General features: G+C 47.9%; 1 protein-coding gene and 1 long non-coding RNA gene across 5 annotated transcripts in view; both read right to left on the reverse strand.

Moving 5' to 3' along the window:
• Positions 1-11,194, reverse strand: part of rasal2 (RAS protein activator like 2) — a 63,248-nt gene that overhangs the window by 38,958 nt on the left and 13,096 nt on the right. The window lies entirely within an intron of this gene.
• On the reverse strand, positions 2,189-6,697 carry LOC120715524. Its single transcript, XR_005691658.1, has 2 exons — positions 6,511-6,697; positions 2,189-5,914 (listed from the first exon to the last, which is right to left on the reverse strand). It is a non-coding gene; the product is annotated as an uncharacterized LOC120715524 (long non-coding RNA).

The following is an 11,194-nucleotide window of genomic DNA, read 5'->3' on the forward strand; positions in this document are numbered from 1 at the left end:
TGCAGAAAGCAGCTGAGCAGCTACATTTTCAGCAGACTATTTCTGGCTGCATACTAAATCACCCACGTCACGCTCGGGCCTCCAAAGCCCCCGAGACGGCGAGGGGACGCACACCTGCTTCTGCTCAGAGCCGCCGAGCGAGAGAGCGGCGAGCACGAACAGAAGGATAATTGGATGTTGCTGTCTCGTCCTGTCCACGAGGGACTCCAGCTCGGATAATTAGCTGATCTCAGGTCTGCTGCCACTGATGAGACATGTGGACGCCTCAGAGGGCCGAACAAAGACAGGAAGCAGAGATGGGACGCCGCCGCACGCCGGCCTTACATAACAACACGAACCTGCCTGAACCGCCACGGAGATGCTCGGCCAGGAGAGGAGGAGGAGGAGAGAGACAAAGCTCGTCTGCTTTAAACCCCACACAGCTCCACACAGCTCCACACAGCTCCACCCATCAGAGACCAGCGGAGCTTCAGATGTTTGTTTTCGTGCTTCTTGCAGGGAAATCCCTCCTCCCCAGTTTCTATCTGACATGCTCCACATATATTCACAATTCTCTCACAACTGATTATTATTATTAACTTTTAATCATGAGGCTCGTTAAATTTGAAGAAGTAACTTCAACTTCAAGGGCTAAGAAAGTGAAACTCCAAAAGCTGCACCTGCTCTGAGGTGTACAAGCGAGTCATGCCTCAGAGGCTCCGACGTTAAAACATCCAACTTTACAGCTTTGAACATGTTCGGTGTTCGGCTACAAAAAGCTTTTTGTGTCATCAGCTGTGCGTGGGGCAGAGTCATCACTGTACACGTTTTCATATCGCCATATCTGCTGAGATTAGCAGCTAACCGCCGCCATAACTCATCTGGCAGGATTCCAGGAAACGAGAACCTGAAGCTGCTCGTGTGACGAAGACTGAAAGCAGCCGGAGACATCGGACTTCTGCACTCCGTCACGAGTGGAGCCGACTTATTCGGTCTCCGTCTGTGAAACTGCGCTGCGGTCTTTGTGAGGTGGCGGTCCACAGGAAGTCCCCCCTCTGTTGCTGCCTGCCTCCCTGCCTGCGTGATGGATTAAGCTTCTATATTTGCCGAGCGGCTGGATGATCCAGGCCCGGTGAAAAGGTCAGAACCGGCCGGCGGGATGACGAGCTCGCCAGAGAGTGAAAACGATTTGTCTGCTGCTACCGGACACGCCGCAATCTGCAGAGCGTTAATCAGCTGATGAGCCAAACAGGCCGCGTGATGGTCTGATGAACTCTTCTTATAAAGCGATTCGATGTCGGCGGCGAGGCGCGTCCGACTGCGAAGTGAGATGTTGGATCTCCGTCATCCATGCGCTCCACTCACACGCAAAGCGGACGCGTGTCGGGCTGACCTGCTGTGCACTTTGGGTCATGGATTCCAGCTTTTTATGGCCAACGTCTGAGCCGAACATGAGCTTCTTCACCTCTGAGTCACAGCTGAGGCCAGGATACACCTGTCCCACTCCAGCTGCAGACACACTGACACGACGACTCATTTATCTGCAGATAAAAGTCTTCTGATGCTCATCACAGAAATATCAGAAACTGAAACATAAAAAACTCGACCTGGGTTCACACAGCAGGTGGACACGCTCCAAAACTCACGGTCTAAAACACCGAACAGGTCTCCCCTCACCGCTCACAGACGTTCATTCCCACTGTGTTCAAATCACTCGTATCAACTGCTGACGTGCCCATGAGCACAGCACCTGCAGTGGTCACAACGAGGCAAGAGCAAAATAAACTTTGTGTTTGTGTGTGAGAGTGTGTATTCGTATCTTTGTGGGGACCAAAATCCACGTCCCCACAAATTTAGAGACATTTTTGAGACACAAAATGTGGTTTGAGTAACAGGTTACAGTTGTTATGGTCAGAGAAAGTATGTCAATCAGATGTCCCCACAAGATAGGACATCCCAACGTGTGTGTGTGTGTGTGTGTGTGTGTGTGTGTGTGTGTGTGTGTGTGTGTGTGTGTGTGTGTGTGTGTGTGTGTGTGTGTGTAGACAGGTGGTGGACTCTCAGACATTCCCAGTGGAGGTTTGGCCAGAGTCAGGTTTCTCCACACACACACACACACCCTGGGCGTGCCCGTGACGCTCTCAGTGTGTTTGTGTTTACATGAGTATATCTGGACTCGCTCTAACTGTTTTTTCACACGGTTATTTTCGTGCTGCCGACTGACGGAGGCTGAAACTCCACCTGCCAGAAACCCGACCCTGCAAACCGAACACCTGCACGCCGCCCAAAAATGCGGACCAATGAAAAGTTAGACAGGTGACGTTAGCGCATCACAAAAACATACATGTGTGACTAAAACCAGTTTCTCCCCAAATCATTCAAAAACAGATCAACGAAAGTCTGAGTCTCAAAGTCAAACTCAGGGAATAAGAATCCTGCTGTGTTGTTCCCAAAGTCGTGTCTAACACCTGCCGGGACACCACAGCTCCCAGAGGGCTAATGCAGGGATACGACTCTCACACACACACACACACACACACACACACACACACACACACACACACACACACACAGAGGCCGCTTTGTCTGTCAACCTGTAGCAGCAGGCAGGCCCAGTTGCTATAGCAGCCGGTAAACACGGACGCTTTCCTCCAATCATACTGCGGTGACATCACACTGCTGCGTTATCAAGATGGGACGGTCCAACAGGAAGTCGGGAGGTGAAACCAAAAAGAGAACAGAGAGGGGTGTGTCACCGAGACTGACCCAGGCTGCAGATAACGCACACAGATCAATTCCAGCACACACTTCCTGTTCTGATCAGACGTGGAGGTCAGAGGTGAAAGGCTGCACTTTGACACCTAAAGGTTCAACTCCTCCTCAGATGTTGCACAAACTTAATTCAACTGTTTCCTGACTTAAATAAAGGTAATCGAGTATATCACTTAACGAAGACACGGAACTCTTCAGATTACAAATGTTCTGAGAGACCTGTGCTTGCCCCGATGTTGATGTGACACACATATAATCAACTCTGTGCAGCTTTGCCGCAGTTCTGGAAAACGTGATTATGGAGGGAGAACATGCGTCCTCCTTACATCAGGGAAGCAGCACAAACCAGTGATGGAGAAGTAAACAAGAGAATATTTGTTATATTTGCATGATGATAAAATATTTGCTGCTCCAGCAGCTGTTCAGGCTTGATGGGAAGATTTGTTGGACATGCAGTCAGAGGGGTTTACCCTGTGCAGACCTGAGCTCCCCCCGTGTGGCGCCTCTTTCAGCAGCAGCACTCTGTGTGGCGTTATCAGCCTCTCGCATCACTGTGGAGGGAGTTGGCCCACTCTTCGTTACAGCGCTGCTTCAGGTCATTGAGGTTTGCAGGTATTTGTTTATGCACAGCTCTCTGAAGCTTCACAGCATTAAAGTCAGGCCGAGGTCTGATTGCAGCAGCTTGGATCAGATCATTGTTCACGGTCCACTCAGAAAAACAAACCATCATCCCTCCACCACTGTGCTTAGAGTTGGTCTGAGGTCTTTGACATGCTGGTTTTGTGTGTTATGGACGAACGTCTGCACTTTGGTCTCATCTGTCACGTTTCCTGAAGCCGTGTGGTTCGATCAGCTTTGCAAAGCTAAGCTGTGAAGATTGTATCCCACCAGAAGGCTCCAGGGCTGCACACTGACAAATGCTCTGCTCTTATAGCAGAGATCAGACAATGTGTTTGATCACGAGCACCTGGCTGACCCTCCTAAGTCCTATGGAAACAGTGAGGGTGGAGTTCTTCACGGGAGTGCAGAGATCCTGGTGAAAACTGATCACGTGATCGGATAAGACGAGGAAAGCAAAGCAGAAAATTCACAGGAATAAGAGCAGAATTTATTTTTGGCGTGCTGATGGGAAGAGGAGATTAAACGTGTCGCTGGAAGTCGATAAAATAAAAATGAAGATAATTCATTTAAAAAGGTACGGCCAGCTCCTCCCCTTCCTGAGGAATCGCTCCAGCAGATGGAGCCGTGCGTTTGATTCGGCACACATTTTACTCCAGAAGCTCTTCCAGAAGCTCCCATTTATCCGAGCTTGGGATCGGCACATGGAGGACACCGACCTGTGACCAGTGAGGTTGAACCATGCGGTCAACTAGCTGTGCACACCCCAACATGACCAACACATCAAGCATAACCGCCGCAGTCCTCTTCTGACAGAAGACCATAACGACTCTGAGCCGAGCGACAGCCGATCCAAACACGGCATCGCAGTATCCCGACATTAGCCAACCTGCAGATAGCAGCGTTTGTCTGCTTGTGGCGCACAGTTGGAAACCGTGCTTTGGTATTTCTCTGCAGGCAGCTGTTCAGCCGTTAAACCCAGAGGAGCCATCGGCAGCTCTGAGGTGTTAAACAGGCTGCAGGGGAGCTTTTGTCCGAGGGAGGAAATTACAGCAATTAGCAGCCTGGACAGAGAAACAGTGTTTTTATAAAGCTGCCCTCCGTCCAGGCGGGAGGAGGAAAAAACCGTCGAGGTTGTGGACGTCTGCGGGGAGACGTTAAAGCTGCAAGTGTGAGAAATAAACGTGTTTTCATGATCGATGTGTGGACAAACTGAAGTATCTTTGAAAATGAAAGTTTCCAAAACTCGGATTTATGTAAATATATCATGACACCTCCTGGACACTAGGTGGCGATGGTGTTTCCACACCTAACCAATCACAGACAGAGCTGGAGCTAATAAATGTCAATATAGCATAAACGTGTTGTTTTTAATAGTAAACAAGGTGACAAATTTAAACTCTGGCCTGATGGTGGTGCTATGAGCTGAGGATCAGCAGAGTACTGAGAGTAACTGTAGTACTTTCACGTGTCTAAATCTTCCTGATTTAACAACTTCCCTTCGTGTACATGGACGTTGTGTAAAATTAAAGGTTCACTTTATAGTTTATGGCTGTAAGAGCTGCCGTGAGACTGACGTAATAAAACAAAGGGCTGTTAGAAATATCAGTGCGCTCATTTTGGGGAATTTACTACAGGATCTGTACACTAACACTTCCAGGGACGGGACATGAAGCCGCTGCGCTGTGTTGTGAGTTCAAGCTGTAAAAATGTGCCGGATGAGCCGAAGCTCGCTCTGCTGCAGGTCCTCCTGATGTCAGCGCTGCTCTCTGGAGAGGACGCAGACAGCACTCAGCTCAGCAGCACAGAAACGTCAACACGAGTCTGCTAACAGCTCCTCACGCCGCGTACAGGGACGGTCTGCAGGTCATTTTTATGACATTTTACTTCAGCAGAAACTGAACTGTGCTGCAGCTCCTCGCTGCATTTAAACCTGCAAAAACAGCCGCGCGAGAGCAGCGAGCACAGCCCAAACAGGCCGCCCGAGGCCCACCAACCAGCCACATCGCTGGCTGAAAACACTGATCGCCTGGTTAAAGTGAAGCTTTCTGCTGGGAAACTTTGGGTCCAGTTACTCGTGTGGATGCCACCTAAACACACGTACCAACCCCCAACCTCCCCCACCCACTCCGCTCGAGGGACACGGTGAAGTTCCGCTCTGCTGATCGGGGAAAGCTGCAGTTTTCCTGCTCAATCATGTCGAGTTCATTTTATTTTATTGGTTTGTGGAAAATGAATCAGCTAAATCTGATTCTCTCACATCTCATTATGTGTGAAGCTCCAGCCTGCTGGCCCCTCACACTGTTCCTGCTGCTGCTCTGATAATGAATAAATAGTCTGAGTCTCCAATCAATCATTAATCGATGGTTTTTTGTTATCGCTTGTACTCGACGCGTCCTGGCAGCGGCGACGGCGGCTCTTTGATGCTCAGCCTGAAGTGAAGGCGGCTGGTTTAATATTTAAACGTGCTGACTTCAGCTGTACTCTGCTGCATTTGCATCTGCAAAGCAGATTCTCTCTCTCTGCTGTCAATCATGGCGGCAGCCTGCATGGAGGGGGGCGGTCTGAAGGGGTCAAAGGTGAGCGGCAATGTCGCTTCCCATCACCCGAGGGAGCAGCAGAGGAGCTCCCGAAGGACTGAAGGAGGTTTGCTGTGTTCACACAGGCGCCGCAGCACACGTGGAAACGTCCGGTACGATGGCTTTGTTTAACCCACCGGTTCTTGTGATGTCACAAGATGCCGATGAGCGCAGCTGTCACATGTCCTGTGGGAGGAGTGGAAAGTATCCTGACCTCATTCAACTGTGCGGTGTCCACTAAGAGCCAGATTAGCTGGATTTTGATTTCAGTCGCAATTTTAGTTTCCAGCAGAAAACAAATTATTAAAAATAAAAAATCACTTTTCACCGCAAAGCTTTTTTTAATTTCCTGTGTTATAAATCAAGCGCACCCTCTGACACCTCCGTAAACACTCAAACTCAGTCGCTGGTCAGTTCAGCTCACAGCTAACGTTTCAGTAAAGTGTCAAATACTCGCTCTGATGAAGAAAAGCCCGGGCACGAGTCCATCACGGGTATCAGCCTCGCAAACGAGTGAACAGCAGATCAGAGATCGATAACCCTCAAAGGAGGTCCTGCAGACCTCGACAGGAGGAGGACTGCTCACAGTACGAGACACAGATGTGAGAACAGAAAAGAATAATCCATCAATATTTTCCAGTCTCTGATCCTAAAAATCACATTTGCTTTGATATTGGATGGCCGCTAACTTTCTGCTTCTTCATTCAGATCAAACTGAGGTTATTGTACTCGGCCCTGAAAATCTTAGAAATATGGTATCTAAGCAGATTCTTCCTCTGGATGGCATTACCTTGGCCTCCAGTAACACTGTGAGGAACCTTGGAGTCATGTTTGACCAGGACATGTCCTTCAATGCACATATTAAACAAATATGTAAGACTGCTTTCTTCCATTTGTGCAACATCTCTAAAGTTAGAAATATCCTGTCTCAGAGTGATGCTGAAAAACTAGTTCATGCATTTATTACTTCCAGGCTGGACGACTGTAATTCATTATTATCAGGATGTCCTAAAAACTCCCTGAAAAGTCTTCAGTTAATCCAAAATGCTGCAGCAAGAGTCCTGACAGGGACTAGAAAGAGAGAGCAGATTTCTCCTGTTTTGGCTTCCCTTCATTGGCTTCCTGTTAAATCCAGAATTGAATTCAAAATCCTGCTCCTCACATACAAGGTCTTAAATAATCAGGCCCCATCTTATCTTAATGACCTTGTAGTACCATATCACCCTGTTAGAGCACTTCGCTCTCGCTCTGCAGGCCTACTTGTTGTTCCTAGAGTATTTAAAAGTAGAATGGGAGGCAGAGCCTTCAGTTTTCAGGCCCCTCTTCTGTGGAACCAGCTTCCAGTTTGGATTCAGGAGACAGACACTATCTCTACTTTCAAGATTAGGCTTCAAACTTTCCTTTTTGCTAAAGCATATAGTTAGGGCTGGACCAGGTGACCCTGAATCCTCCCTTAGTTATGCTGCAATAGACGTAGGCTGCCGGGGGATTCCCATGATGCATTGAGTTTTTCCTTTCCAGTCACCTTTCTCACTCACTATGTGTTAACAGACCTCTCTGCATTGAATCATATCTGTTATTAATCTCTGTCTCTCTTCCACAGCATGTCTTTATCCTGTCTTCCTTCTCTCACCCCAACCAATCGCAGCAGATGGCCCCGCCCCTCCCTGAGCCTGGTTCTGTTGGAGGTTTCTTCCTGTTAAAAGGGAGTTTTTCCTTCCCACTGTCGCCAAAGTGCTTGCTCATAGGGGGTCATGATTGTTGGGTGTTTCTCTGTATCTACTGCACAATATAAAGCGCCTTGAGGTGACTGTTGTTGTGATTTGGCGCTGTATAAATAAAATTGAATTGAATATTCAGCAGTCTGGTTAAAAAAAAAAAAAAAAAAAATCTTTCCCCTTAAAAAGGGTTTATCCTGCCAAACGCCTGTGGACCCGGAGCAGGACGGCGCCGTCACACAGTCCAGTCTGGAGGGTTCTGGCTGCAACACAAAACAACCTGTTTTCAGACGCATTCATGTGGGAGCCTCCACGTTCCCACCGCCGCTATTCGGAGCACCGAAAGGTTAATGAGCTCAGGGCTGCTTTTGTTACCCAGAAGCTTTTATTGTGGAGGGCCAATTTACATACAAAAGGAAGACACACACACACACACACACACACACACACACACACACACACACACGTGTTGTTCTGTCAGTGTGAGGACCTTCGCTTACATAACGCATCAGTTGGACCTTCAGTTTAGCTTTAAGGATGGAAGTGCTGTCTGAACTTCCTGTCCACACAGGGTCACATGATCACAAACCTCCTCCCTGAACCTGACCAGCGTTGACTCTGCCTCATCACACTTTTCTGTATCATGCCTTGATGTACTGGTTATGTTAGATAACGTCTGGTAAGAGACTGAGCTGAGAGACTGATAAAGACTCTGTGGTGCTACAGTCTGTGCTCACGTGCACGAGGTCCAAACACCAAACAGTGTTAGGCATAAAAACACCGGGTTAGGGTTGAAAAACGGAGAGTTAGGTGAGGCAGACCCAATAAGACTGCTTCATTTAATCTCTGGGAATGAGGACGAGCTGAGCTGGCTCTGAAGCCACACACACACACACACACACACACACACACACACACACACACACACACACACACACACACACACACACACACACACCTCATTGAGTATGCAGGAGCTGTCCTGGCCTCTGGCCTCAAACACACACACACATGGCTGATTAACAGGGTTTCTGTAGGACGCCGTGAGCCAGAACACCACCACACATATCCTGCCTCAGCCACACACACACACACACACACACACACACACACACACACACACACACACACACACACACAGTTGGGTTAATTAGACCCCACTTAGCAGTAGCTGTTCATTTTCACATGGAAACTGAGTGTGAGAATGGGAGGGTGAATCAGGCTCTTTTCTCTCTCTCTGTGTGTGTGTGTGTGTGTGTGTGTGTGTGTGTGTGTGTGTGTGTGTGTGTGTGTGTGTGTGTGTGTGTTTACAGAAGTGAGAGCTCTGTGGTTTTGATTACCCAGCATGCTCTGGGCATGCTGGAAACTTTCACACTGTGTCTGTTTACAGCCGCTTCTGTTCACGCAGACACATTTACTGCAGTCCTGAAACTGTGTACAAATACTTCACTGTGCTCCACGCTGTACTGCTCTGTGTGCTCTTCATTACTGCTGAGTCACAGCAGAATCAAACACAGTGACTTGAGGCTTTCTGCAGATTAAAGTTAAGCAACAGAAAGCAGAGGAAAGCCGATCTTTATTTATTTTTGTTAAAATGCTGAATTTTCTCACAGACTCTGGTCTGTTTGGGTTTCACTACTTCAAAGTCTCAGGCAGAACAAACTGACAGATCATAAAGTAGAGGGAAAAAGTTTTCACAATAAAGACCTGGGTTAGTTTCTTGTTTGCAGTCATGTCGTGTTGACTAACCCTGCTGGCACGGCTGGTGGGGCATCGCCGCTCTGAGCGACCACACGACGGTGTAGAAACCAGAAGCTCTGCGTGCTGAACCTGCCCGAGCGTTCACATGTTTTTAAGAAATAAGCCGAGCTGGCTGTACATCTGTGGGTGAACCACAGCAGGAACTAATACGCACACTTTTCTACAGCCTCCCGAGCATTGTAGGAGCTGTAGTTTATAGTTTGACATGAGACTGAAAGTAAAAGGAAGAACAGCCTGCAGCAGGCTGCTGACCTGTGCAGGTGTGCCCCGCCTCTCGCCCTGTGACGGGCTCTAGGGCACGGCGACCCTGAAGAGTATATCTGGTGAACTGAAGTTTTGAGCCAGGGTCAGATTACCACTCATCACAACCGCATGTGGGACCGGCTCAGACCGGATTTTAAAACTGATTTTAGGCCAAGTTTTAAAACTTGTTCATGACTGATTTTACACTGGTTCCCAGTTTGAATCAAGACTGGTTTAAAACCTGCTCTGGAACTGAATTTGGACTGTAGCTTGGGCTTGTTTTAGGTCTAATTTAGCACTGCTTTGAAACTGGATTCAAACTTGATTTTGGGATTGAGTTAAGACTGGTTTTAAACCAGTTACGGGCTTAAATGTTTTGGACTTTGGACTTTTTAGAAACGTTTTACGGTAGATTTGAGACTGGGATGGAGCAGGTGATGAGTAAAGAAACCTAAGCCCAAACCCAGGCTGTGGGGTCTGCTTTAAACTAGTTCCACACTTGATTTCAGTTTAGTTTAGAACTGGTTTTAAACTTATTGCAGACCAGTTTCTGGGCATAGTATTGGACTTATTTTAGGAGCACTCTAAGGTTGCTTTGAGCCTCATGTCTGTAACCAGGTTAGGACCTGATTAGAAAGAGTTCAGAGAGAATTGTTGTTAAGTTTTCATCAGTACTGAGGTAGAAATCTGACAGTTTTCTGTACATCTGTGGGTAAAACCACAAGCAGGAACTTCAGATACCCAGTTCATGCTACAGTTCTACATTCCCCAAAGCATTATGGGAACTTGAGTTAATAATTTGAAGCAGGTTTAGAAGTAAAGCAAATGAGGCCTCTGCAGGCTGAGATGTGTGAAGCTTCTGAGCTCCCACCAGTGCTCCCAGCACATCAGCAGCTTCTGTTTCTGACTCTGCTCTCACACCAGTTTCCCATAAACCACCAGCTCAGACAGATTAAATTAAATCTTTTTCTACATCCCTGATCAGCTCTCCTCCTCCTCCTCCTCCTCGATGCTGTGTTCAAATTTCCGGCGAGGCTGAACGCTCCGATGAACGTGGCATGCCGGGGACGCTGGGAGCTCACAGCTAACACGCATCATCTCCGTTTCAGGATGATGGATGACGACAGAAATATATGCGTCTATCAAACAGGTCGGACTCTGGCGAAGCAGAGACACGATGCCCAAAGGCACACATTAATCTGACACGGTCACCAGAACGGTGTACCACAACAGATCCCATTTCCCTCATAACACAAGCTTTCAGTGAGAGAGAGGTCAGAGGTCACAGACAGGAGGTGGAATAAAATCTGTGATAAGGGACCTCTGGAGTCAGAAAATATTCGAGTTCACACATCGACACTATGAGAAGGTCCCAACCCTGAATCCTTTTATCAGTAAGCTCACAGGAACCTGTATGTGCATGTCTTTAAGCTCACGGTGAACTCAGATCAGCTGCTTTGTGTTTTTTACATCACGTGTTTTGAGCAACGTTTCAGTCCCTCATGCGCCTGAGCATGAAATATT

The sequence above is a fragment of the Simochromis diagramma genome, unplaced genomic scaffold (genome assembly GCF_900408965.1).
Source record: "Simochromis diagramma unplaced genomic scaffold, fSimDia1.1 OVJJ01000443.1, whole genome shotgun sequence".
NCBI lineage: Eukaryota > Metazoa > Chordata > Actinopteri > Cichliformes > Cichlidae > Simochromis > Simochromis diagramma.